Source organism: Bufo bufo, chromosome 7 (genome assembly GCF_905171765.1).
Source record: "Bufo bufo chromosome 7, aBufBuf1.1, whole genome shotgun sequence".
Classification (NCBI taxonomy): domain Eukaryota; kingdom Metazoa; phylum Chordata; class Amphibia; order Anura; family Bufonidae; genus Bufo; species Bufo bufo.
In genome coordinates this window covers 141867522-141879764 of record NC_053395.1, presented here as the reverse complement: position 1 = coordinate 141879764, position 12243 = coordinate 141867522, and the positions used below count along the sequence as shown (strand labels likewise).

At 51.2% G+C, this 12243-nt stretch overlaps 1 protein-coding gene across 1 annotated transcript in view; it reads left to right on the top strand.

Annotated features, from left to right (window-relative positions):
• LOC121007707 (cytochrome P450 20A1) overlaps positions 1-12243 on the top strand; it is an 87211-nt gene that overhangs the window by 44090 nt on the left and 30878 nt on the right. The gene's annotated exons all lie outside the window — the stretch shown is intronic.

Sequence of the window (12243 nt, the reverse complement as noted above, 5' to 3'; positions counted from 1 at the left end):
AGCTACAGAGTTTATATTTTGAAAAACTTCCTGGAGACAGTTTGAATGGCAATTAAAGGCTATAGACATTTATAGGGCTTTTTTTTTTTTTTTACTGAAATGCATGTATATTTAGATTAAAAAAAAATGTTTTTAATTGAGTTTATTAAAAAATATTTATTTTGTCTTCTGCAGCCTACATTACAGGCTACTTAGTCTCCTTCAGTGTGAAATCTGTCAGACCTGCTCTCTGCAGCACTTCTCTCTCTCTTCTTAGCACAAATCTCAGCCGACTTCTTTACAACCAAATAAAATAAACTTGAACCAAAAGATGTTGCTTTATGGGTATTCAGAAAATCTCTTGTAACAGATTTCACACTGAACAGGACTGAGTAACCTGCAGTGTATGAGAATACATGCAGGCTGCAGAAGACAAATGCTTGAAATTTTTTAATAAAGCCCATTACAAAAATGATTTTAGCCAAAAAGACACAGGCTTAATTGTCAGTCTTTTATAGCTGTGAGAAAGTGGTGTAATACAGTCCCCTTCATCCCAGAGTGACAGGGGAGATACAGAAAAAAATTGAATCTGAAAAAATACAAAATGGCAGCTTAGTTCCTCAGCCTTTTAAAGGTGATGACTCTTCTCATTCTGTCTCAGTGCAGACAGCAAAGCCGACAAGTGTGCTGCAGAAAACCGGAAATGTCAGCTTATCGGGGTACATTTATCAAGACTGGCATTTCCATAACACCATTCTTGATCGCCTGTATGCTGAAGTAACATGCGGCTAATTTATTAAAAGACAAATGCAAGGGGTTTTTCAGGATTTTAATATTGATGACCTATCTTCAGGATATGGACGGCGAGCAGGTAAACAATGAAGGGAAGGCAGGGCTTGCATGGAGTGCAGCCTTCTCTTCAACCAGCTGATCGGCGGGGTGTTGGGCCCCCGCCAATCTGACAATGATGCGCTGTCAATATTAAAATTCTGGAGTCTAGGTTAGGTGTATCTCTGGCACTCCATGTGCCAGAAGTTTAAATCTGTGCCAGCTAGAGCCTGGTATAGACTTGAGCTATAACTTCACAAAAAATCAATAACCCCATATCTTACCGTACTGCAGCACATAATAAAATTGCACTTGTTAGTTTACTGGTATCAGCTTAGCTTCACATGCACTCAGAAATGCTCTGCTATGAGATTCACTCACTGTTTCTCAGGTCTCCTGTGGATTTCACCAGCACAAGTTCCACAGTCCCGGCCCACAACCTGTTACACAGCACAGCTAGCAGCTACTTAGGCTACTTTCACACTAACGGTTTTCTTTTCCGGCATAGAGTTCCGTCCTAGGGGCTCAATACCGGAAAAGAACTGATCAGTTTTATCCTAATGCATTCTGAATCGAGAGCAATCCGTTCAGGACGTATCAGGATCTCTTCAGTTCAGTCTTTTTGACTTTTCAGGATAAAGATAAAACCGCAGCATGCTGCGGTATTATCTCCGGCCAAAAAAACGGAACACTTGCCTGAATCCGTTATTCCGGGCTGCGCATGCACAGACCTTTTAAAAATGTTTAAAAAAATTAATACCGGATCCGTTTTGCCGGATGACACCGGAAAAACAGATCCGGTATTGCAATGCATTTTTCAGACTGATCAGTCTGAAAAATGCCTGATCAGTGAGAAAAAATGACATGCATTTGCATACAGTTTGCCTGAGGCAAACCTCAGTTCAGGCAACGTAACTGCCTGCCGGATTCAAACAACGCCAGTGTGAAAGTACCCTTACATACAGATGGCTTGTAATCAGGAGATTTATTTCTTATTTTCCATTCTGTAGAAATCTATTATTTGTAGACACAATAGATATTTCTGCTGGTAACATTAGTGTAGTTTCATCAACTAAAGAATGTGACTTTTAAAATTACCTTTATTATAATAGAAGGGGTATAGGTGTGTGTGTGTGTGTGTGTGTGTGTGTGTATATATATATATATATATATATATATATATATATTTCTCGCCCATATTCCTTGGGGGACACAGGAAACCATGGGTATAGCTCTGCTCCCTAGGAGGCGTGACACTAAGCGAAAGCTGTAAGCCCCTCCTCCATCAGCTATACCCTTCAGCCTGGAGAAGAGACTGCCAGTTTTTGCTTAGTGTCCAAGGAGGCAAGACACCCCCTGCTTATGCAGGGTTGTTATCCTATGATTTTTATTTTTACGTATTTGTTGTTTTTAACTCGGTTTTTTTCTACCTACAGGGACAACAGAGGCGCATTAGACCCCTCTGTTTCTCCCGGGGTTGAGTTGCGCCAGTGCCGGTAATTCCGCACTGCCGCCTCCCCCACAGAAGACAAGGTGGACCAGGGCAGCCTCGCTCCCCTGCGTCCCGCCAGCTCAGGGTCGCCCGCACGCCAAGTCCCTCCCCCGGCTTCCTGCCACCGCGGTGCCAGGAGCTGAAGGGGCGACCCCCGCTGGATGGACTGAGGGCGAAGACAGCGTATGGTGAGAGTGGCTGCTCCAGCCTCCCCTTCCTCCCTCCCACCGCTGCTACCAACATGGCCACTGTTACATGGCCACTGCTACGATCCCGGACAACCTCCGCCCCCCCCCCCCCCCCCCCCCCCCGCATATCGGGACGTTACCGGGCTTGGTTGGAGGGCAGTTTATCTGGGCAAGTCCTAGAACGCTGCCTTACAGGGGACGGCTGCAGACTTGCAAGCAGTCTGCTACATCTAGGCGCGGTGGGAGCCGTCTTCCTGAGGCGCCATGTCATGGCCGGCACTTCAACATCCTTGGGGGTTAAAATCATTTTGCCGCGCGCGCGCGGCTCTGCTTCGGCTTCAGCGCGGCAGAGGGGGGGGCGGAGCTTCCTTACACATTCAGCTCCGTGCTGCTGCGCTCCGCTACTTCCGGGTTCATCTCTCTGCCGTGCGATCCTGAAGCCATTCAGCTCCGTGCCGCTGCCTCTCCTCCACAGCCTCCTCAGTCTGTTCCCCATTACAGCTGCCGCTTGTATCTCCGGGTCTGGTAGGACTGTTTAACCCCCTCCGTGCCACAGTACTGTTGCTTGGTTCTCACTTTTAAGTGCAACATCTTTCCACCATGTCAGACCCTTCTGCAGCCGCCAAGCCATGGTACCATGCCTGTACTGCTTGTAGGGAACCCTTTCCCCGGGGGCAGTCTGATCCGCACTGTACTGCATGCCGAGCTCCACCGCAGCCTCAGTCGCCCGCTGTGTCGCTCCCTGCTTCCTCTGACCCGCCTGACTGGGCTAGATCCCTGTCCCAGGCCGTGGAAAGCCTCACTCATGTCGTGGGCCGCCTAATAGACAGGCCACCTACCCCGCAGGACGCCACTCTGACTGTCGCGCCCTCCGGGTCCACTGCTTCTGCCGCTGCAGCGGGTTCACCCTCTCCTAGTGACCCCTCCCGAGCTAGGCACTCTCAGAAGCGTATTAGAGTAGAGCGAGCCTCCTCCTCGGATGCCTCCCTCTCCCCGCCACGCGTGCGCACCCAGACGAGCCTCTCCTCTCCAAAGGATTCGCTCTCTGAAGGTGAATTGGCGGCTTCAGATTTGGAAATGGACTCGGCCCTGCCGTCCAAGCTAGCCTCAGCGATGGGTCAACTCATCTCTGATATACGTGACACCTTTAAGGTGCAGGATGACCCCCTAGCTCGGACGCAGCTAGCGTCTCCTTTATCAGACCCAGGCAGGCCTCAAAAGTCTTTCCAATCCACTCTGATTTCTCCTCCGTGGTGTCTAAGGCTTGGGCTCGCCCGGACGCCCGTTTTGTCAACCCAAAGAAGCTGGACATTTGCTATCCTTTTCCAGCCGATGTCGTGGCCACATGGTCCTCCCCACCCAAGGTGGACCCCCCTGTGGCCCGGCTGTCAAAGAACACGGCCATCCCTGTTCCCGACGGGTCCTCTCTTCAGTCAGCGGAGGACCGTCGCATGGAGACCCTGTCCAAGGGCATTTTTGCTGCCTCCGGTTCTGCCCTCAGACCGGTTTTTGCCTCTGCTTGGGCAGGGAAAGCAATCTCTGCTTGGGGTACACAGCTGGAACAGGAGTTGGACTCGGACATCCCCATCCAGGACCTACGTTCCTTGGCCCAGCTTATTATTCGGGCCGGGAATTTTGTCTGTGAGGCCTCCCTTGATGCGGGAGCCCTTATTGCACGCTCCTCCGCCCTGGCAGTTGCCGTCAGGAGGGAGCTCTGGCTGAAGGTCTGGAAAGCGGACGCTGCCTCCAAACGTTCCTTGGCGGGGCTACCGTTTGCGGGTTCCCGCCTTTTCGGGGTCCGCTTAGACGAACTTATTTCAGAGGCCACGGGTGGTAAAAGCACCCATCTTCCTCAACCCCAAGCCAGGGGCGCCCCCCGCGGACGCCCTGGTGCGTCTCGTTTTCGGTCCTCCCGCAGGGCCTCTGGGGCTCCCACCACAGCTGCCGCTTCGGCTCCTCCCCAGGACAAGCGTAGGAAGCCGTTTTTTCGGGCGCAGCCCTCCTGGCGCAAGCCGCAGGCTGCCCGCACACCCGCAGCAAAACAGTCCTCTGCCTGAAGGCGCGCCCCCACCCACCCGGGTGGGGGGCCGGCTCCTCCTTTTCAAGGACGTCTGGATGGCTCACGTCTCGGACGCCTGGGCCCTCGAAATTGTGTCCTCCGGATACAAAATCGAATTTGCATCCTTCCCTCCGGATCGGTTCTTTCGCTCCCGCCCCACGCGAGACCCGAAAGACGCGGCTGCGTTCTCCGCGGCCGTTCAAGCCTTACTGGACAGGGGGGTGATTACCCCCGTTCCTCTAGAGGAAAGATTCCAAGGGTTCTACTCGAACCTCTTTGTAGTTCCCAAGAAGGGAGGTTCGGTGCGGCCCATTTTGGACCTCAAAAAGCTCAACCGTTTTCTCCTCCTTCGACGGTTTCGGATGGAGTCCCTCCGCTCCGCGGTGGCCTCCCTGGAGCAGGGAGATTTCATGTCTTCCATCGATATACAGGATGCCTACCTCCATGTTCCGGTAGCCCAGTGTCACCATCGCTTCCTTCGATTCGCCGTGGGGGACCTCCACTTCCAATTTGTCGCCCTTCCCTTTGGACTGGCAACAGCCCCCCGGGTGTTCACCAAGGTCCTGGCCCCGGTTTTAGCCTTACTCCGTTCCAGGGGTGTTTTTCTGCTACCGTACTTGGACGATATCCTCATCAAGGCTCCGTCCCTTTCTCAAGCGGTTGCCAGCGTGGATCTCACTCTAGAGACTCTGGCGAGGTTCGGTTGGGTCATCAACTTCCCCAAGTCCTCCCTTCCCCCCTCCAGACAACTCGTCTTCCTGGGGATGCTTTTAGACACGGGAGCGGCGGAGGTACGTCTTCCCTCGGAAAAACGTCTGATCCTCCGTGGGGCGGTTCGGGGTCTCCTTCTCCACCGTCGACCGTCCTTCCGCTTCTGCATGCGGGTACTGGGGCAGATGGTTGCCTGTTTCGAGGCGATCCCATTTGCGCAGTTTCACTCCCGCCCTCTCCAACGGGCGATCCTCTCCTCCTGGGACAATCGCCGCAGTCTCTGGATCATCCCTTCCATCTTTCGCCTCCGGTGCGGTCATCTCTCCGCTGGTGGTTACAGTCCCCTCTTCTGGGCAGGTCCTTTCTGCCACTCAACTGGTTGGTGGTTACAACCGATGCCAGTCTCTCGGGCTGGGGAGGCGTGTTTCCTCCCCGATCCGTCCAGGGCATTTGGTCTCCATCGGAGTCCAAACTCTCGATCAATGTCCTGGAACTGAGAGCGGCCCTTCTGTCTCTACGACACTGGACTCATCTGCTGAAGGGTCATCCAGTTCGTGTACAATCAGACAACGCCACGGCCGTGGCGTACATAAACCACCAGGGGGGCACTCGCAGCGCTGCAGCGATGCGGGAGGTCACCAGCATTCTCCGTTGGGCGGAAGCCCACGTCCCGACCCTATCTGCAATTTTTATTCCAGGGGTGGACAATTGGGCGGCGGACTTCCTCAGTCGCACCACCGTCGACCCCGGCGAGTGGTCTCTTCACCCGGAGGTATTCGAGGCCATTTGCCTTCGTTGGGGCATTCCGGACGTGGACCTCATGGCCTCAAAATTCAATCACAAGGTCCCCGCCTATCTGTCCAGGGCCAGGGATCCGGGAGCTTGCGGAGCCGACGCCCTCGTTCTTCCTTGGCGAGGCTTCGCGCGCCCATACATATTCCCTCCCATCCCTCTCCTACCCAAGGTCCTTCGGAAGATCGCGGCGGAAGGCGTCTCGGTGATTCTGGTCGCTCCGGACTGGCCCCGCCGGTCTTGGTATGCCGACCTCATGCTGCTCCTGGCAGACGCGCCCTGGCCACTGCCCGCCAGGGAAGATCTTCTCTCTCAGGGACCGATCTTCCACCCGCGTTTAGGGTCCCTACGTTTGACGGCGTGGTTGTTGAGACCACCATCCTGACACGTAGGGGCTTTTCTGCGGACGTCGTCCGCACCATGATCCGCGCACGTAAGCCGTCCTCTTCTAGGATCTATTATAGGACCTGGAGGACTTTTTTGGGGTTCTGTGCCGATCTGGGGATTCCTCCGCTCCGCTTTTCTCTCCCCACCGTTTTGTCCTTCCTGCAGAGCGGACTGGCCCAAGGTCTAGGCCTTAGTTCTTTGAAGGGTCAGGTATCTGCGCTGTCCATTTTGTTTCAGCGCCCTCTGGCCCCCCTTGGTCCTGTCAAGACCTTCCTTCAGGGCGTGGCTCACGCGGTTCCCCCGTATCGCCCTCCGGTACCGCCCTGGGACCTGAACCTGGTTCTCTCAGCGCTCCAGGCTTCTCCTTTCGAGCCTCTGCGGACGGTTTCCTGGCGGCTTCTGTCCTGCAAGGTTATTTTCCTTGTAGCCATCACCTCTCTTCGGAGGGTGTCCGAATTGGCTGCACTCTCCTGTCTGGAACCTTTCCTAGTGTTCCACCAGGACAAGGTGGTTCTTCGTCCGGTCCCTTCCTTCCTTCCTAAGGTGGTCTCCGCCTTTCATCTGAACGAGGACATCGTTCTCCCCTCTTTGTGTCCTTCCCCTTCCCATCCGCGGGAGAGGAAGCTTCATCGCCTGGACGTTGTCAGGGCGCTCAAGATTTACCTGGAAGTAACCAGCTCTTTCAGGCATACTGACTCGCTCTTTGTGGTCCCGGAAGGGTCGCGCAGAGGGATGGCGGCATCCAAAGTTGCTATCGCTCGTTTTGTCAAGATGGCTGTTACTGAGGCTTATCTCGCCAAGGGCAGGGTTCCTCCCCTTGGTGTTACCGCTCACTCCACTAGAGCGGTCGGGGCTTCCTGGGCTCAGAGAAATCGGGCTTCTTCGGAGCAGATTTGCAAGGCGGCCACTTGGTCCTCCTTGCACACCTTCACCAAGTTCTACAGGGTGCATACTCATGCGTCGGCTGACGCTGCTTTAGGCCGTCTGGTGTTGCAGGCGGCAGTTGATTGATGCCTCTGGTGTTGGTTGAGTTTGTTCTGGTCCCTCCCTTCTGGGACTGCTCTGGAACGTCCCATGGTTTCCTGTGTCCCCCAAGGAATATGGGCGAGAAAAGGAGACTTTTGTATTACTTACCAGTAAAGTCTCTTTCTCGCTCTTCCTTGGGGGACACAGCACCCGCCCTTCATTGGGTTACAGTTGTGGTTCCGGCTTGGTTGCCCCCGTTGGGGCTCGACGGTTCTTTTTCCGGTTGGTGGTTATCTTTCACTACTTGGACACGCAACTGGCAGTCTCTTCTCCAGGCTGAAGGGTATAGCTGATGGAGGAGGGGCTTACAGCTTTCGCTTAGTGTCACGCCTCCTAGGGAGCAGAGCTATACCCATGGTTTCCTGTGTCCCCCAAGGAAGAGCGAGAAAGAGACTTTACTGGTAAGTAATACAAAAGTCTCCTTATTTATTATAATATATTAACCATTAAATTGTGCACTGCAAATACTTGAATTTCTTTACAGGGGAGTCGTAACCCCTATGAAGACATTCGTAGTGACAGGATAGAAAGACAGGTTCAGAGGTAGGGACCAAGGTCTTATCAAGAGGGCACGGCAGACCAAACTTACCCTGGTTGCCCTACAGACTGCTTAGCCCAGGGCGACCCCCTGATGGTGGAGGTTCCCTGTCCCCGAACCTAGTACTATCCGCTCCCTAATAGACCCTAACAAGGGAAAGATAATTACATACAGAGTGTCGATGGTTATCCCAGTAAATGGATGCCACTGCCACTCTCTAAAAAGAGAAACAAAACCCCGACGCGTTTCACCTAGAACTTTCTAGGCTCATCAGGGGGTGATCTCAATACAGAAATAGATAAACCAATTATGATACTAAGTGTGATACTTGGCTCCAAGCAGGATGCAAAAAAGGTTTTGTGGACCACCAGGAATAGGGCTGTCCCGCTAAAGATGCCTAAAGGGAATGTATACAAACAATCAGTATAGAGCCCATGTCCTTCAGACAAAGTATCTATTTATATCATAACAAGGTCCATCCAAACAAGAAGACCGGGTCCTACTTACATGTGGACAAGTGATGAAGTCCCCACACAAACAAAAGTGCTGGAGCCATGATGTATCTGGCCGTTGTAGCGCCATTTATTCAAGTCCGTGCGCTTCCCCAGGGCTGACATCCGGAGGCTTACTTCCGGTGTCCGGACCGCACTCTGAAGCGCATACCTTCCTGTCTACATCACTTCCGGTGACGTGACACGCATCGTGAACCGCATATGGTTCAATGCCGAAACCGGAAGTTCTTATACGTCACCTCCGGATTCGTAATGGAACGCATCCTGGGACGCAAATTGTCTATAGGAGTGCCGGAGATAGCGTAACTAAAAATTAATAATCGGTTAAACATGGGACTATTGATCAGATAGAAATTGCCAATAGACTCAATGTTTTTTATGAAAAAAATGGCACCCAAAAAAAGGCCAGAAAAGTGATGGGACCGTCGCAAACAAATGTCTCCCATAGTAGTCATAGGTATACAAAGGAAAGGGTAACAATCACTTGGGTCATCTCCCTAGTAACCATATGGGAAGGGGGAGGACACCAAATTAAGAACGATATGGTGAACTGATATTCGTTCACCTATTATAGGATGCTTCTCGCATCCTCGCATCAATCGGGCCAGTTAAAGGGCCACATACAAAGTTTTTTAAATTATTACTGAGGAAAGATATATATTAACGGAACAGGAGATTCCGATAAAACATGTGAAGTTTAATCTTTCATTAAGCCCAAGGGGGGACTGGGACTGAAATCGATAGATCCATGCTGTTTCTTTTTTGAGGATCTTCTTGTCCCAATCACCTCTCCTTTCAGGAAGGGGGACCACCTCAAGAACAGAGAAACGAGCAGAGCCTACATCACCCATATGATAGTTATTAAAATGATGAGCTACAGGCTCATAAAATTAAAATACAGGCTTTACAAGATCCGCATTTTTAAAGACGCCCAGGGGCTTACGGTCTAGCCAAGTACCCTCTCTTATAGGACCCTCATAGTGACTATGAACTAGTCGATCCCGTAAGCTCCTGCCTTTCCGGTAGGTAACTTGGGGATATTCCTTAATCACCTGTACTAGATCCGGGTCCATCGTGAGTATTGGCCAGTATGTTCTCAAAATAGATACCACCTCCTTGTTACCAGAGCCAAAGGTGGAATTCAGACGTATCAGACCCTCGTCTGACTTGCCACCGTACCAGCTTGAACTGCCCTTCTGGTGCTCGCCACTTCACCAGGGAATACGGCAGTGCTGGTAGAAGGTCCAGGAGGTGCTGCGCTGCTGGTGTATGCCGCACCATAAAAAAGATCAGCGCTAGCACCACTCTGCTGCAAATGAGGCTCATCACGTGGGGTATGCAGAACACTGACATGGGATCGGGTACGCCTGACCATAGCAGGGACCTCAACCTCGTCATCTTCACTAGCGGTTAGAGTGCCACTGCTGTCTACAGGTTCATATTCTGAACCACTGGATTCAGCGGGTGAGGCGTCCCCATCGCTTTCATCCATCACGGCCAGAATCCTGTAGGCCTCTTCAACGGAATACCCCTTATTTGACATTTTGGGCTCACTAAATTTAGGGGGTATTCTTCTGAGACTACCCAGGAAAAAGAGCAAACCTGCCTAGTAAAAAGGAGTGCTTGCGAAGTAAAGCTGCGATCGCTAATAAAGATCCAAAAAGCTCAAAAGTGATCTTTATAGCGGCGCAGCGATTTTACGGTGTTTTTGCAGTGATCAGAAAAAAATAATTCTGTCACTGCGGTGGGGCGGACTGAAAGCAAGTGTGTGCACAAGATCAGGCCTGATCAGGCGAACACTGCGTTTTTTGTAGAGCCTAAGGTGACCCTAATGTACTTATATAGATCTGATTGCGATCAGTCTTGATCACTTACAGATACTATATAGTACTAGTGCTGATTAGCGACAGCGATGACGCTAATCAGTGACTGAGGTGCGGTGGGCTGGGCGCTAACTACCTAACAAGTAGCTAACTACCTGGCGGTGATGAGGGACCCTTACAGGGGGGTGATCAATGACAGGGGGGTGATCAGGGAGTTTATATGGGGTGATCAGGGGGGGGGGTGTAGTGTATGTGTGGTGTTTGGTGCTACTAATAGAGCTGCCTATGTCCTCTGGTGGTCGATCCAAGCAAAAGGGACCACCAGAGGACCAGGTAGCAGGTATATCAGACGCTATTTTGTAAATAGCATCTGACATACCTCTTTGATTGGATCTTTTAAATATCTACAGCCTGTCAGCAAATGATCGCTACCGGCAGGCTGTAAATGAACTTCTGAACTGCGTGATCCTGTGAGCGCGCATTTACAGGAAATCTCTGGTCTCACGAGATGACGCCTATTGGCGTCATCGAGACCTGAGAGAGCCGCCGCACTCACGCCTTTTGGCGTTAGTGTGGCGGCAAGCGGTTAAGGAGGCAGGGCACTGTGGGGGGGGGGGGGGGCAGTGTTAAGGGGTGGGGGGCTGTGGAGTTTACTGTTAAGGGAGCAGGGTGCTGTAGAGGTCACTGTTATGGGGGATACTGTTGATATCTTTACACAACACAAAAACATGAAATTAAATAGATGAAATATACCTATGCAAAAGTCGGGTCCTTCTGCTAGTGTGTGTGTATATACAGTGAGGAACAGAACTATTTGAACACCCTGCGATTTTGCAAGTTCTCCCACTTAGAAATCATGGAGGGGTCTGAAATTTACATTGTAGGTGCATTCCCACTCTGAGAGACAGAATAATAAATAAAAAATCAGGAAATCACATTGTATGATTTTTAAAGAATTTATTTGTCTTGCACTGCTGAACATAAGTATTTAAACACCTGAAAAACAGCAAGAATTCTTGCTCTCAAAGACCTGTTACTGTGCCTTTTAAAAAGTCCACCTCTACTTCACTCATTAATCTAACTTAGTAGCACCTGTCCACCCACAGTCAGTCAGACGCCAACTACTACCATGAGCAAGACCAAAGAGCTGTCAAAGGACACCAGAGACAAAATTGTGGACCTCCACAAGGCTGGAAAGGGCTATGGGGCAATTGCCAAGCAGCTTGGTGTAAATAGATCAACTGTTGGAGAAATTGTTTGACAGTCGTCTTTAGCCTCTTCCATTGTCAGTCTCCCTCAGACTGGTGCTCCATGCAAGATCTCACTTCGTGGGGTATCACTGATTATAAGAAAGGTGAGGAATCAGCCCAGAACTACAAGGGATTAGCTGGTCAATGACATGAAGAGAGCTGGGACCACAGTTTTAAGGGTCAATGTCGATAGAACACTACGCCGTCATGGTTTCAAATCATGCATTGCACGGAAGGTTCCCCTGCTCAAGTCATCACATGTCCAGGCCAGTCTGAAGTTTGCCAATAACCATCTGGATGATCCAGAGGAGGCAGATCCATAGGAGGCATGGGAGAAAGTCATGTGGTCAGATGAGACCAAAGTAGAACTTTTTGGTTTAAACTTCACTCGTCGTGTTTGGAGGAAAAAAAAGGATGAGTTGCATCCCAAGAACACCATCCCTACTGTGAAGCATGCGAGTGGTAACATCATGCTTTGGGGGTGCTTTTCTGCAAAGCGGACAGGACGACTGCACTGTATTAAGAAGAGGATGAATGGGGCCATTTATTGAGAAATTTTGAGCAACAACCTCCTTCCCTCAGTCAGAGCATTGAAGATGGGTCGTGTCTGGGTCTTCCAATATGACAACGATCCGAAGCACACAGCCAGGATAACCAA